Source organism: Corythoichthys intestinalis, chromosome 12, assembly GCF_030265065.1.
Source record: "Corythoichthys intestinalis isolate RoL2023-P3 chromosome 12, ASM3026506v1, whole genome shotgun sequence".
Taxonomy (NCBI): Eukaryota; Metazoa; Chordata; class Actinopteri; order Syngnathiformes; family Syngnathidae; genus Corythoichthys; species Corythoichthys intestinalis.
In genome coordinates this window covers 4,756,187-4,773,141 of record NC_080406.1, presented here as the reverse complement: position 1 = coordinate 4,773,141, position 16,955 = coordinate 4,756,187, and the positions used below count along the sequence as shown (strand labels likewise).

The window sequence follows — 16,955 nt, the reverse complement described above, 5'->3', positions numbered from 1 at the left end:
AGATTCACTTACAGACTAGCATTGTACTTCGACATATTTACGTAAAATAAATGTTAACTGCCCGTTTTTCTTTTCTGCTTTTAACCAAGAATCCAGTCTGTTCTACGTCCATATCTACAAAGAATTTGGGGATTTAAGCATTTATTCACATGAAATTTTCAACGAAAAAAGCTATTTGTCTGATTCCACTCGGTCAGCTTTGACAGCCTTGCCAACAATGCAGGCCCCCTATTGATTGGCCCCGTGTCCCGTCAATACATTATTAAGTCTATGCTTGAATCCTCAACCAAATCACTTTCTCCTGCCTGCTTGTATGCACTAAAACCTATTTCCACCTACATTCTGCGTTAGAACGCAGAGTGTGTTTGAGTTTATCGCCGTGAAAGCCATCACAACGCTCTGCCTGTAGCCGGTAGCCGTAGCGCAATGTCTGTAAGAGCTGTCTCGTCAACTGACAGGGAAGTCTATGTGTTGATGAAAATAAAATTGGAGTCAGCGTAACATTCTGCTATTTTAATCCATCTTTTTTAAAAGTCCTTCAATACCGTAATGCATAGCTTTCATAAGAATCAACTATATGTGGCACTGAACGGTGGGCAGAACCAGGAAAGTTATCAGCCGTATTCCGAAATGACATTTTTTCGTATGGCCCGATCGCCACGAGCCGTCGTCAACCCCCCCCACACCACTCGTCACAGTACCACCTCCTCCCTTTAGTCGGAGAGAAATCTCCTGATGCTGTAAAATGGGCAATGATGACATATGTGGATGCAGGCCTGTTCATATCTTTGTGAGGGCCTTTAGGGAAATAAATATCTGAGAACATTCAGTGAAATGAAGCTCACTCAATAAATCACCATGACACAATAAACACTTCTGGCACATGAGCACCACCACCCCGACTCTACCCACCCTGCTCCCCTGGTGCCCAGCCCCCTCATACGCGCACACAAACATTGTCAGACACCACCTACATCCTCCCGCCTCTTCTTGCGCTACCAAATGGTGCTTCCCTACAGGCCACTAAATCAAATCCCAGCACAAATACAGTGGGAATTTATTCGGAATGGGCTTTTGTTCACGTCGCCACCTGATTGTTAGGCAGTCGAGGTCACGTGATAAAGTTAGCGAGGGGCGGTTCCTGTGTCGGCTGTCAATCAAACAGATCCTCATAAACGACAGTTAGTACAGGAGCATTACAGCCAGCTGACACGGCGACATTCAATTATTTTGTATTATTTACGCAAACACTGCTAACACGTTCACATGCCACTTGCGTTCTGTGGTATTGGCTCTCACTAGCAATAACTAAAACAGACAACAAGACGTTACCCAAGAAGTGGTCCTGAATGGCTCCTGGGTAAACAGCCCGCAGCCTCTCACACCATACGTGGAGCCTGTTCAGTTTAAAAAAATAAGTATTAATATTTCATATAATTAATAGGGCTGTCAAAATGATCGCGTTAACGGGCGGTAATAATTTTTTTAAATTAATCACATTAAAATATTTGATGCAATTAACGCACATGCCCCGCTCAAACAGATTAAAATGACAGCACAGTGCAATGCCAACTTGTTACTTTTTTTGGGGGGAGTTTTGTCGCCCTCTGTTGGCGCTTGGGTGCGACTGATTTTATGGGCTTACGCACCCAAGCATTGTGTAATTATTGACATCAACAAAGGCGGGCTACTAGTTTATTTTTTTGATTGAAATTTTACAAATTTCATTAAAACGAAAACATGAAGAGGGGTTTTAATATAAAATTTCTATAACTTGTACTAACATTTCTCTTTTAAGAACTACAAGTACATGGATCTATGTTAATGCCATCTTGTTGATTTATTGTTATAATAAACAAATACAGTACTTATGTACTGTATGTTGAATGTATATATCCATCTTGTGTCTTATCTTTCCATTCCAACAATAATTTACAGGAAAAAAATGGCATATTTTAGAGATGGTTTGAATTGCGATTAATTACGATTAATTAATTTTTAAGGTGTAATTAACTCGATTAAAAATTTCAATCGTTTGACAGCCCTAATAATTAATAAATTGAGTTGTATTTCGGTGTGGTCATTCAGTGGCATCCTGCATTGGATCTTAAAACACGATGTGTTTGTGGTCTTTCTGCGGGACCTTGTCATTTTTGTATGGACTGTTGGAGTGTTGTTTTTGGCAGTCCTTTTAGTTTTCGTCTTGGTCATTTGGACGGAAATATTTATTATTCTTAGTCATGTTTTAGTCATTTCAAAATGTGTTCGTCTTCGTCTAGTTTTAGTCAACGAAAAGTCAATTTCGTCTAGTTCTTCTTCTGATGTGGCTCAGTTTTATATTAAATAAATGCACCTGTACCAGGTGGGGAAAATACAAAGTGTAAACAATAAATGCTTATGTCCCCCTTATCATATCTTTGAGGAGGCGAGTTCAAAATTTATCATTTAAGAAGTGCTTAAAAAACTGGTAACCCCTTGGATTCATTAATCACAAGAAGTAGCTCTCAGTTTCAGAAAGGTTGACGACCCCTCAGCAAGAACCTGCCTTCCCTCCCAGAAATTGAAATGAATGAAGTCCCAGAATCTGTGACCCAACTCAATTTGCGTGACCCTGTTCCTGTATATGTCCTTACATTTTTAACTGCCTCCTCAGCTGATGGCTTATTGATCAGTGAGGTTCAGGCCTAAGGAAGAGAGAATTAGTTGCAATAAAGATGATAGTTTGAGTTCAATTTATAGTTACGGTGCTGTTGTCAGCTGCAGGAATGGAAAATACAGGTGTGCGCTCCTTCTCTAAGGTTTGGTTTGATTCATGAGATTACTGGGATCCAACTATTTGTTATTATGGAATCGACTAATAATATTAATGATAGTTTTGGGTCTAAATTATCATTACTTTTGACTGCAGCAGGAACAGAAACATCAAAGCAGTGTCCTTTTTTTCCTTTTATGTCTGACTTAATAAATTAATATGTTGGAGTTTGCAGTAGTGTGAACTGAATTTCATCATTTTCTATGGATTCACTACTCATTTAAAAGGCAGAAATTAAACCTTTGTATTTTAAACCTTGTACATTTGATATTTGCGTGAGTGTCATGAACCTCCGAACGCCTCACTACGATGGATTCTAAGCAAAATAAATAAATAAAGTTTAAAGTGTAAAACACATTTGAATCATTCAATATACCTAACCTAACCGGTAATACCTGTATTGAAGCATCAATCACCCTGACACACTGTACTGCTTACTCTTTGACGATGACATGGCTTCATTTGAACAGTTAGATCCGTTAATGTTGTTTTTTTATTGGCATGCTAGCAAGCAGCACTGATTCATGCTAGCTTAGCCACTCCAGAGCACAGCGACTAACAAATAACTAACAAACTGCAAGGTATTTTGTTGAAACATACTCCACCGACTATTGAAAGCCCCTCTAACTCATTGTAACGGTCACTTCTGTGATCCTTTTTGTTCCTTAGGACATCCACCACACGGTGGCGCCTCTTTATGTTGTATGTTCTTTCTTCTTCAGTTGCTTCCTACTTTTTGGGGAGTCAAGTGTGACGATGTGTACATGGTCCGTTGTACTCCCGAGTGACGAGTGGTTGAGCTGGATTTATTTATTTTTGTCTATTAAAAGTGCATAAGTGGACGTCTACTCCCTTTTTTACCTTTTATGCACTCATCCTGCCCTGCCACGCGTTACAAATGGCGCCCGAACATTTTTTCCTTGGACCTCAATCGTGTTTTGGATTCGAAGGTGACTTCGACTGCCTCACGTGGATGGTGGTTGGCGATTCCTGTGCCTCTGAGGATCGGAGTTTTCCCGACCGCGGCTGCGACATTATCGTGAGAAGGATCCGTCTATTTCTTGGATGTGATGGTCTGACCGCTGTTTCGACATTGGTTTGGGATCCGTCTATTTCCTGGATCGTCAAGGCGATACGACCTCAGGCCCAGACGTTGCCCCAGGATGGCGTCTGGTTGGGCTAATCATAAAAGAACCGATGCCTTTCACACTGACAGACTTGACCTGGAGTGAGCCGTTTCTGGTTGTTGGCCATGTTTTGTGCTGCTCTTCTTTGTTTGTCATATGTTGATTTGGTTACCATATTTGCCCATGTTTGTTGTTGAAATTGAGGTTCATGTTTTTCGAAGCTTTTGAAGTTCAAAGAGTAAAAACCACTGTGCATTTGTTTTTCTTATCTTTCATATAGTCTTTGCCCTATGTGCCTTTCAGCCTTTACAGTCGTCTATGTATAGTATGCTGTTTAGCTGTTTTATGGTTCATCTTCAGCTGTGTACGGCTGTGGACAGCCTTTTTCTCGTCAGGGGGGACTATGTAACGGTCACTTCTGTGATCCTTTTTGTTCCTTAGGACATCCACCACACGGTGGCGCCTCTTTATGTTGTATGTTCTTTCTTCTTCAGTTGCTTCCTACTTTTTGGGGAGTCAAGTGTGACGATGTGTACATGGTCCGTTGTACTCCCGAGTGACGAGTGGTTGAGCTGGATTTATTTATTTTTGTCTATTAAAAGTGCATAAGTGGACGTCTACTCCCTTTTTTACCTTTTATGCACTCATCCTGCCCTGCCACGCGTTACATCATGAATTTAAAAAAATCTGAACCTCCCCTTAAATGTTGCTTTCTGGTGGCGAGCCAATTAAGGAGAAGGGGCGCGCACTTCAGAATATGACCAGGAAGCAAGTACCAACTATCTTCCTGAATAGTATAGCGGAATGCAAAGTAGTTTTTGTAGATAGCTAAATATAATTTCGTCTGAAATACACTTCATTTCATCATTAAAACTGTAGCAAAGAACATTGGGCCCGGCTGGGTACAGCCCAAAAAGGCATTGTGGGTCCCACTTCCCATGGGATCACCGCCTGTGGGAGGGGCCAAAGGGGTCTGATGTGTAGGGAGTTTAGCGGAAGCCAAAGGCAGGGGCCTTGGCGGTCCGACCCCCAGCTACAGAAGCTAACTCTTGGGACATGGAATGTCACCTATCTGGCGGGGAAGGAACCTGAGCAGGTGTGTGAGGCAAAGAAGTTCCGACTAGTCGGACTCGCCTCCACACACAGTTATGGTTCTGGAACCAATCTTCTTGAGAGGGCTTGAACTCTTCCACTCTGGAGTTGCCCACGGTGAGCGGAGCAGAGCAGGTGTAGGCATATTTTGGGCATATCATTATTGCCCCCCAGCTTGGCGCATGGACCCTGGGGTTTACCCCAGATGACGAGAGGGTAGCCTCCCTCTGCCTTCGGGTGGGAGGACGGGTCCTGACTGTTGTTTATGCTTACGGACCAAACAGTAGCTCAGAGTACCCACCTTTTTTGGAGTCCTTGGAGGGTGTGCTGGAGAGCGCTTCCTTTGGGGAGTCCCCTGTTCTGCTGGGGGACTTCAACGCTCATGTGGGCAATGAAAGTGAGACCGAGAGGGGTGTGACTGGGAGGAACAGAACCCGAGCAGTGGGAAGGGGCAAATAAGTATTTAGCCAACCACCAATTGTGCAAGTTCTCCTACTTGAGCAGATTAGAGAGGCCTGTAATTGTCAACATTGGTAAACCTCAACCATGATAGACAGAATGTGGAAAAAAATAACAGAAAATCACATTGTTTGATTTTTAAATAATTTATTTCCAAATTAGAGTGGAAAATAAGTATTTGGTCACCTACAAACAAGCAAGATTTCTGGCTGTCTACTTCTTCTAATGAGGTCTAACAAGGCTCCACTCGTTACCTGTATGAATGGCACCTGTTTTAACCCATTATTGGTATAAAATACACCTGTCCACAAGCTCACTCAGTCACACTCCAAACTCCACTATGGCCAATACCAAAGAGCTGTCGAAGGACACCAGAGACAAAATTGTAGACCTGCACCAGGCTGGGAAGACTGAATCTGCGATAGGTAGAACGCTTGGTGTAAAGAAATAAACTGTGGGAGAAATTATTAGAAAATGGAAGACATACAAGACCACTGATAATCTCCCTCGATCTGGGGCTCCATGCAAGATCTCACCCCGTGGCGTCAAAATGCTAACAAGAACGGCAAGCAAAAATCCCAGAACCACACGGGGGGACCTAGTGAATGACCTACAGAAAGCTGGGACCACAGTAACAAAGGCTACTATCAGCAGTGTTGTTAATAATAGCGTTAGAATATAAAGGCGTTACTAACGACGTTATTTTTTCCAGTTGTGAGTAATCTAATGAATTAACTTTTCTCATCTGGCAATGCTGTTACTGTTACTGAGGCAGGAAAGGCCTGCATTACTCTGCGTTGCTTTGTTGGTTGACGCGAGAAAAGTCTGAGAGAGAAGGACTCACGGAGACGAGAGAGCAGAGCAGAGCAGGAGTAGGGATGCCGTTGCAAACGCGATGCTTGGTGGCTCCAATAATACTGTAGCCAATAACCTACAAACTACGCCCACGTAATGCTACGGTAGGAATCATATATTATAGAACTAGATGCAAATGACAGACACAGTGGCATTAGCAACATATCTAAAGAACTAGATGCGTTAGTAAACAGCCGCCATCTTAAAGCAGTAGACCTCTTAGGAAAGCTCTGTTGTAGAGAAGCTTCCTAGCGAACCTAAGAAACATTTTACCTAAAATGCTCCTAAATCGGCAAAATCTTGACTTAAATCTATCTTTAAATGATGAAAAAGTTTTAAAACTTATACATGTCGAAAGTAGACAGAAGGGAACTAATGCAATAACAGGAGCAATTTTAACTTTAATTGTCGATTCAGAACATTAAATGACTTCCACACATAGCAAAGGTTACTATCTAGTTATCGCAATATCCGCAATACCCCAGTGTGTAGTTATATTTAGGGTAAAGAATTGGGCTAGAGCCAGTTGTCCCAAAAACTCTTTTAAACTTCGCATTGTGTGATCTTTTTTTGTTGTTGAGAAAAACAAAAAAAAGAAAGAAAATTATGACCAGTTACTTTGCCAAGTAACTAATTACTTCTACATTCAGGTAACTGAGTTACTAACGCAATTACTTTTTGGGAGAAGTCATTTGTAACTGTAATTAATTACCTTTTTAAAGTAACATTAACAACACTGACTATCAGTAACACAATGCGCCGCCAGGGACTCAAATCATGCACTGCCAGACGTGTCCCCCTGCTGAAGAAAGTACACGTCCAGGCCCGTCTGCGGTTCGCTAGAGAGTATTTGGAGGATCCAGAAGAGGACTGGGAGAATGTGTTATGGTCAGATTAAACCAAAATAGAACTTTTTGGTAGAAACACAGGTTCTCATGTTTGGAGGAAAAAGAATACTGAATTGCACCATACCCACTGTGAAGCAAGGGGGTGGAAACACCATGCTTTGGGGATGTTCTTCTGCAAAGGGACCAGGACGACTGATCTGTGTAAAGGAAAGAATGAATTGGACCATGTATCAAGAGATTTTGAGTGAAAATCTCCTTCCATCAGCAAAGGCATTGAAGATGAGACGTGGCTGGGTCTTTCAGCATGACAATGACGCCAAACACTCAGCCATGGCAACAAAGGAATGGCTTCGTAAGAAGCATTTCAAGGTCCTGGAGTGGCCTAGCCAGTCTCCAGATCTCAACCCCATGAAAAACTGTGGAGGGAGTTGAAGGTCCGTGTTGCCCAATGACAGCCCCAAAACATCACTGCTCAAGAGGAGATCTGCATGGAGGAATGGGCCAAAATACCAGCAACAGTGTGTGAAAAGCTTGTGAAGAGTTACAGAAAACTTTTGGCCTCCGTTACTGCCAACAAAGGGTACATAACAAAGTATTGAGATGAACTTTTAGTATTGACCAAATACTTATTTTCCACCATGATTTGCAAATAAATTCTTTAAAAATCAAACAATGTAATTTTCTGTTTTTTTTCCCCGACATTCTGTCTCTCATGGTTGAGGTTTACCCATGTTGACAATCAGAGGCGTAGCAAGGGTCCCCGGGGGCCCCAGGCAACAAGCAACATGGGGACCTTCGAGCGTTTGCAAGTAAGGGGGACAGTTGGACTTGGAGCAATAGAAGAAAGAGTAGCAACACAAAAATACCACCATCGGATGCGGAGGTATATACCTTTGTGTGAAATCAGTAGTCAGATTGGCCCTACGACCCACCAAATTCAAATTATTCCGTAAAAACCACTGATTGGTGGACTCCCGACCGAAATGAGTATTAAATTTGCTAATAGAATTGTTTAGGGTTATTTTAGATGCATATATGTTATACTTTTCTTATAGAGTATTTGACGAGGAATACGATAGACCCATTAATAGACTTATTTTTGAAAAACAACCATTTCTTTAAGTAGTCACATGAATAATGAGGTGGCCTGTGAAAATCAGCATAAAACAACCTGGCAAAAACTTTCTAGAGAGTACTTGTTGAGTCTTTTAACAATCATGTGGTATTAATAACCGATTGGAATTTCTTAAACATTTCATAACCCTGTACAATCTTCGTGACATGGCTAGTGCTAATTGGGATTGATAACAGAATCATTAGATAAACTGCCAAATGATTCCATGGCATTGAAACATTCCCTACACTTGTTGCTGTGGAAGTGCAGTAAAGTTGCGTATGCTGAATCTGTTGGCCCTCTGGGGGCACCTGCTGGCTGGGGGCCCTAGGCAATTGCCTGGTTTGCCTAATGGGATGCGACGCCTCTGTCGAAAATTACAGGCCTCTGTAATATTTTCAAGTGGGAGAACATGCACAAGTAGTGGTTGACTAAATACTTATTTGCCCCACTGTATATTTATATCGCAGCGGGTTCTGGACCCCCATTAACCGCGAAAAACGAGGGATCACTGTATATTCGTAGCAGGATATATGGAACAATCAATCCGGCTTGCCAGGTTTCTCATATCCGGTTTCGGCCAAGAACTTTCATTTCATTGCATCCCTGGTATTAATCATAGTTTTATAATTGCTGTTGTTTTGAAGTACGGATAAAATGGCGTCGAACCAGTGCTTTTGTTTGAACCGTGACAACAGAAGTGGTTCCATAACCTTCCTTTGTTGGCAGTCGAAAAACTCCAGCAACAATCGAGTAATCAATTGGTAGTGAAAATAAATAGAGCGCTTGTTAGAGTGTATCCTGGTTGGCGGCCAATGTCAATCATGACGTTTGGCAGCCGCAGTCAAAATATAACAGCCTAATTGTCTTATCAGTGTTTGCTATGGCGACCCACGTAGAAACGACCTCTTAGACGGTTGTATTTTTAAACGGCCGCCGGTTCGACTTTATCTCGGGGTTTGGACCGTCGTCCTAAACGTCGCAACGTTTAGCAGAGAACGGTGTTTACACGCGGTGAATGCGTCTAGTGGAAGGTAATCTGTAGCAATAAACTCGGTTTGTTTGCTTTAGCTTTTACACAGGATGGGAGAGGGGGGGAAAAAATCTCATTTCAAATCCTCGCCAGCGTCTTATCTCTATTTGTTCAGTTGTTTTTAATGCCACGCAGTGAAAGAATTTCAATGGCTGTTTTGCCATGAAGTCATTTGTTATCCTTCAGCGGGCTTTCGTCTCCGCCATTGTGTGACAGCCCAGCGCTGCGATCCTCCAGATGGAGCGGGTCAGACGCACAAGAAAACACCCTTATTTTGCAAGGATCTGCTCGCCGTGTGGCATATATGGAAATGATAATGTCATTCTTGGCATTTTGTCCCCCCAACGCTTCCCTCCTGCCATCGTGTCAGCTTCTTTCCGGAAATATGGCCGCTAAGCGCGCCTGGCAAGCGTACAGCTCGTGTCATGTTTGCAAACAGTCCAACTGAAAACGTCTCACAATCTAATGCCGCACATATTGTCCGTCGCTCTGTTAGCGTTTTCTCTCCCAAATTTGATTTTTTTCTAAATGGACGCCTAACAGAACGTCTTCCTTGGCAATGTGCACCTAAAAAGAAAAAAAAAAAGCAAACAAAACTGAAAATCTCTTTAATCTGCAGATCAATCACATTATGTTTCCTCTCCTTCTCAAAAAAGTAAAGTCAGACTTAGAAAAACAAAACTTTGCTTTCATAGCTGGTCTAATGTACTGTTTTTCTCTCCCTTTTTTTTGCATGTGCTGTTGCTGTTTCTGACTCTTCTGATGTTCAGGTGAGTTTTCTTTCACTTTTTACACTTTTTGTACATTTCTCAAGTTTCGTCCAAATAAATGTGTCATAATAGAATGTGGAATGTATGCGACCATCCTGTTATCAGCGTTGCTGGTACAGATGGAAATGTTATTGTATGGACTTCATAATGGTATTCACGGGTCAGATCGGTCATGCACTGCGCCTTGCCTTCAAGTAAGGGGCCGCCCACGTTAGGAACAAGAATTCAAAAATGCACGCAGCGAACTAACGCCATATTTCTGTTGAAAAAGTACGAAAGCTGTACCGCATACAAACAGGAAGGATTGTCTCAGGAGTGATTTGTTTGAGGATTCAAGGTCATTATTATATTTTCCGTACTATGCATGCATATAGAAACGTTGTTGTCAATTTCAAAACTATCAAAAATAGATCCTTAGGTAGACATTTGTAAAACTACCCAGAAATAAGGAGAGAAGACACTCAGTTTTCTTGGCCAAGGAGAGCAAAAGAGTGACTAGTGACAGTCACCAAAATTGATCTAAAGAAAAAATCCTCCTTGGTACATTTATTTAGGGGTTTGTCCTAATACAAAATGGGTGTCGCCCTGAGGGAGGGGGAAAGCAAGCTGGAGACACCCATGTGATTTTTATTGGATATGTGTGTGCATGTAGGTGGAACTAAGTGAGTACTAGTGTGTAAGCAAAGGCTCATGTAAACAATCATGTAAACAGTCAAAATGACCCAGACACTTCAGTTATGCAACGCTGCGGCCATGGAAGATGTTCTCGGATGGAAAATTGTCCTCGAAGGTCTAAACGGAAGTCCAGACACCAGGTGCTGAAGATGTCTCGGAAGGTCTAGTTACGCAATGATGCGGCCATGAAGCAAGGCAGTTGTCACCCCGACCCTCTTTTACTCTTTGTAACACTTAAGCATTATACTACAACCTGGTATAGCAAGCAATAATCATTTACTGGTTATATTAATAAGAAAAATATGGCAATATGTATTATTTATGGTACATATGAGCACAAGCAAGTGTTCAATCAATCAATCAATCAAGCAAATACTTAATCAATCAAACCTCGATAATTACCTCAACAGTTGTGAAAAAAAATCAATGGGAGAAATTAGCCGCTACTTCGTCATCATAGTTCGCAATATTTACGTAAAATAAATGCTAACTGCACGTTTTTTTTGTTTTTTTTTTTGCTTTTAACCAAGAATCAAGACTGTTTTACGTCCATATCTATCAAGAATTCAGGGATTTAAGCATTTATTTACAAGAATTTTCAAAAGAAAAAGCTCTATTTAAATTTGGCGGCTGCTAATTTCCATACTGACTAGCCTCATAGTTCGCAATATTTACGTAAAATAAATGCTAACTGCAGATTTTTTGCTTTTGACCAAGAATGGAGACTGTTTTACGTCCATATCTATAAAGATTTCAGGGATAAAAGCATTTATTCACCAGAATTTTTAACGGAAAAAGCTGTTTGTTTGTTTACATATGGTGGCCGCTAATTTGCTTGCTGACTAGCCTCATAGTTTGTAATATTTACGTAAAATAAATGCTACCTGCATGGTTTTTTGGCTTTTAACCAAGAATTGAGACTGTTTTACGCATAAGCAGATTTTAAGGGGAGCCAGGCCCGTCTTGGTGGCCGAAAAGTGTCATTGCATGTAATTGACTTTGCTATATACAGTGGGGAGAACAAGTATTTGATACACTGCCAATACATACATATATATATATAAAAGTTGTAAAGCAATAAAACAGCAACAAAAATGAATGAAATGAATAAAAAAAAAAACAAAATTTTATAATGGGTCAAAATTATTTTTCGAGCACCTTAGACAGTCATTTGCTTTGCATATAATTTAAAATATATATATAATAGAGAAAAAAATATTTTTAAAAACGATTTTCTTAGATTGAAAAAAAAAAAAAAATATATATATATATATATATATATATATATATATATTTTTTTTTTTTTTTTTTTTCATTGAAGCAACTTTTTTGGGGATTGAATGATTTAGATCCAAATGTCCCAATCATAATACGGCCCAAACACAAAAAGGATCGCTTCAATCAAAGAACACTTTTTCAATGAAGAATTAAGTGTTCATATTAAAATTTTACAATCTCAAATACTTTTTTGGATTCAAAAACTTTTCTCTATGATTGAAATTCTTTTTTGGATTGAAGTGATTTTTCCTTTTGAAAATCAATATTTTTTTGAAGTAACTTATTTTTTGATTGAATAATAAAGAGAAAAATGTCCTAGCCAAAATTTGGCCCAAACACGAATCAACATTACCTCAATCAAAAATTTGCTTCAATCAAATAACCTTGACTTCAATCAAAAAAAAAAAAAAAAAAAAAAATCTAAGAAAAATAGCTTTCACATATATATATATATATACAGTATATATATACAGTATATATATATATATATATATATTTTTTTTTTTTTTTTTTTGAGTTTCAAATTTATTTTTGCATTCAAACACTTTTTTTTTGATTAAAGTGACTTTTTTTTTTTGGTTGAAAATATATATTTTGATTGAAGCAACTTTTTTTTGATTGAGTAATAAAGACACAAATCTACCCCCACATGGCTCCGCCCAGGGGATACAATTTTTGACTGGGGTAACTACATTGGCACGACACCGACGGGCGTACCAAATTCAATGGATGACGATCTTGGCGAAAAATATTGCCTAAGCAGCCTGATTTAGAATTAGAAAACAAAAAATGCTCATTGTCAACTTATTATTTTAAATATTCTTGTAAGTTAATTTTTGCAAATATACACACGGTCCCAGGCTTCAACTGGGACCGTGTGCTTTGGTCAGATGAGACCAAGATTGAGGTTTTTGGCAACAAACACTCTAAGTGGGTCTGGCGTGCCACAAAAAATGTGCATGCTGAAAAGCACCTCATACCCACTGTGAAGTATGGGGGTGGGTCAGTGATGCTGTGGGACTGTTTCGCTTCCAAAGGCCCTGGGAACCTTGTTAGGGTGCATGGCATCATGAATGATTTGAAATACCAGGACATTTTAAAGCAAAATCTGTTGCCCTCTGCCCGAAAGCTGACGATGGGTCGTCACTGGGTCTTTCAGCAAGACCAGACCCTAAACATATGGCCAAATCTACACAGAAATGGTTCACCAGACACAAAATCAAGCTCCTCCCATGGCCATCTCAGTCCCCAGAGCTTGTTTTGTTGGCAAAAGGGGGTTGTACAAAGTATTAAAACCAGGGGTGCTAATAATTGTGACACACATTATTTGATGTCAAATTTTTTTTTTTGTGTGTGGGATTTTTTCCCCACTGAATGAATGCACTTGTATTGAAGGTTGGATTTTTCTCTTTTTTTCCTATTTAGGTCCCTTATTATTTGAATTAAAAAAATATATATTAGAAGCTAAAAAACACATCTTTGTCAGGGGTGCCAATAATTATGGAGGGCACTGTATCTCTTGTAAAGGACAAATTTTCCTCTGAATGCTCTGCCATCATATCCCTCTGCATCTGTTTTGTGTGTGTTTGCCGCACGCGCTGTTCCGGTTTGTGTGGGAAAACACCGGCTCTGATTAGCTTACCATGACAAATACACACAGTCCCAGGCTTCAACTGGGACCGTGTGCTTTGGTCAGATGAGACCAAGTTTGAGCTTTTTGGCAACAAACACTAAGTGGGTCTGGCTTGCCACGAAAAATGTGCATGCTGAAAAGCACCTCATACCCACTGTGAAGTATGGGGGTGGGTCAGTGGGATTTTTTCCCCCACTGAATGAATGCACTTGTATTGAAGGTTGGTTTTTCTCTTTTTTTCCATTAAGATCCCATATTATTTAAATAAAAAAAAATATTAGAAGCTAAAAAACACATCTTTTTTAGGGGTGCCAATAATTATGGAGGGCACTGTACATTGCCAAAGGCAGAACATGAACGTGGCCATAGCTATTAAGAATTATTCAGATAACTATAGCATAAGAACATGCTAACAAGTTTACAAAACCATCAGTGTCACTCCAAAACACCAAAATAACATGTGAAATGATAACATAATGTGTTTATAATTTCACACACAAGTCACTCCTGAGTATAAGTCGCACCCCCAGCCAAAATATGAAAAAAAACGCGACTTATAGTCCGAAAAATACGGTATAAATTGTTACTTCAATTGTATTGGGTAAATACGGAGCCCCCTGGGTGCCAGGGTAGAAAAAATAAAAAATCTTAGCTAATCTGTACCCACAGTTTACTAATCTGTACCCACAGATTAGTAAACTGTGGGTACAGATTTCTAAACTGTACCCACAGATTACTAAACTGTACCCACAGTTTACTAATATGTACCCACAGATTACTAAACTGTGGGTACAGATTTCTAAACTGTACCCACAGTTTAGCAATCTGTACCCACAGATTACTAAACTGTACCCACAGTTTAGCAATCTGTGGGTACAGATTTCTAAACTGTACCCACAGTTTAGCAATCTGTACCCACAGATTACTAAACTGTACCCACAGTTTAGCAGTCTTTACCCACAGATTACTAAACTGTACCCACAGTTTACTAATCTGTACCCACAGTTTAGTAAACTCTGTACCCGGAAACAGTGGTCACCAATGTTTGGCGGGGACTCAGAGTCCAAACGCCGAGGGACCGACCGTCCGAGGCAGAAAATATGCAATCACAACATGCCGTATTGGTTGATGACACCTGAAAGTGTAGACGGCTACCAAAGAAAACGTGCAATAGTTACCTTTTAAAACCCCTTTGTTCGCCAAGGGCAAAAGGTGCAGGTGCTTGCTCGGTCGGTCCCTAGGCGTTTGGAGTCCCAGCCAAACATTGGTGACTACAGTTTCCGGGTCATTGCTAAACTGTGGGTACAGATTAGTAATCTGTGGGTACAGATTAGTAAACTTTGGGTACAGTTTAGTAATCTGTGGGTACAGATTAGTAAACTGTGGGTACAGATTACTAAACTGTGGGTACAGATTAGCTATAATTTTTTTATTTTTTCTACCCTGGCACTGAGCCTGATTTCAAACTGCGCACATCACAACTGTCAGTCAAGTGTGCTAAATTTTCACCATTCAAAACTTTTACATTTGTAAGTCGGTCTGAATCACAAAAGTTTAAAGACAACTACAAAAAGTATCCGTTTTGTTGTAACAATATATATTTTTCATCCATGTGCAATTCTTACAAGAGACATCAATTAAAAGCAGATTAAAGATGTTTTATTATTTGCGGAGCCAATGTGGCGCTTCAGCCAAGACTCCATCTAGTAACTCTTCTGATGAATAAAAGCAGAGCGTTCCTCCCGTCTCCTCATTTTTTATTTATTTATTTTTAAATAAACAGCGCTCCCTCCTAAACAGTTGGGCACAGTTTATGAAGAGCGAAATCCCCTCCTCTTACATCAAAACGCAGCTCCGCCAGCTTACTTGTGATGTGTGTCCAAGTGCAGAGGGCGAGTTAAAGTGATGCTTCAAAGACGAGCGCAATCAAAGACGTGCAGCTGTTAAAACAATCTTTTTTTTGCTCGCTCATTGTCTTCCTGAACGCACTTCTCGCGTATAATCCTCTCCGAAAAATGAAAGGAAGCAGAATCAAATAAGTCGCATTCAATCATTCCAAGTAGGAGGCTTCGGTGTCATGCGACACGAAAAGATTTACGACTATTTACGGCGGGCGCCGCGCTACAATAAGCCGGTATCGCCGCCGCAGGAACAACTCGCGCCGTCCTCTTAAACATGCCAAAGCGCGTGAAATACACCGAAGCATTTTGACGGCGAGTTACGGCGGGCTACATTTTATATTTGATGCGCCGCGAGGATCATCCGCCGTCCTCCGCAAGGGCAAGTTGTGGCACCGTTAAACACTTCTCCGTGCTACTGAACTTGTCACGGAAGAGCCGACGGAACGGTTTTTTAATGCGCGCCTTTATTTTAATCCGACTCTAATGTACTTCGAGATAAGCGAGGTGCTGTCAATTGGCGTTCGGGTCCTTCGACGTCGAAAATGAGAGTGTTGAGGTCTGGTCTTTAAGCGCCAAAGTCGCAAAAATGCAACAAGAAACAATGCAGAGTTTAATAAGCCAGAACTGCAAATACGGTGCTTCACGCAGTTACTACTTTGTACCACTAGATGGTAGGCATCTGCTATTTTTCCTGACCCATGTATCGATCAGAGGCAATTGCTCTATGGCCTGATTTATGCTTCTGTGTTGCGTTGACTGCGGAGCGACGGCGTAGACCAGACATGTGCAAAGTCCGGCCCAGGGGCCAAATGCGGCCCATGGTCAAATTTCATCCGGCCCCCAGTCTTTGTCATAAATTCAATAATGTCTGGCCCGCATACAGACTTAATAAATTGGTCAGCAGCACTGCTACCAACATGTGAAATAGCTTACACACTAAATGCTGCTCCTCATTTACCCACTAAAAGGCAGCAGCACTCTAAGCAACATTACCCCATGTGACCCTTTACTTCCAATTTTCTAAAATGACGATAATCCCAAAAAAAAAAAAGTTGACTGTGTTGGCCGACGCTTCAAGGATAGGTGGAAATTGGATTATTTCTTCACTAAAATACTATGTCTGTGTACTAAAAACTGTGCCTCATTTGCAAAGAGACAGTCGCTGTTTTTAAATAGTTCAGTGTGAGGCGATATTACCAAACAAGACACGCTGACATGTACGACAAGGTTACAGGGAAGATGCGTAGCGTGAAATTGAAGCACCTTGAAGCTAGTTTAATTCACGCCACAAAGGCTAGTTGCGAGATTGTTGAAATTATTTTAAAAAATAATGAAGCAAATGTGACACACAGAATGGC

At 40.6% G+C, this 16,955-nt stretch overlaps 1 protein-coding gene and 1 long non-coding RNA gene across 4 annotated transcripts in view; one reads left to right on the top strand and one right to left on the bottom strand.

Annotated features, from left to right (window-relative positions):
• LOC130927486 (uncharacterized) overlaps nt 1-3,465 on the bottom strand; it is a 44,525-nt gene extending 41,060 nt beyond the window's left edge. The window contains exons 1-2 of the long non-coding RNA XR_009066438.1: nt 3,208-3,465; nt 1,333-1,397 (exon numbers count right to left, since the gene is read on the bottom strand). This is a non-coding gene — a long non-coding RNA (uncharacterized LOC130927486). The remainder of the gene's footprint in view (nt 1-1,332; nt 1,398-3,207) is intronic.
• The window catches only part of dachd (dachshund d), a 357,117-nt gene that overhangs the window by 91,659 nt on the left and 248,503 nt on the right, over nt 1-16,955 (top strand). The window lies entirely within an intron of this gene.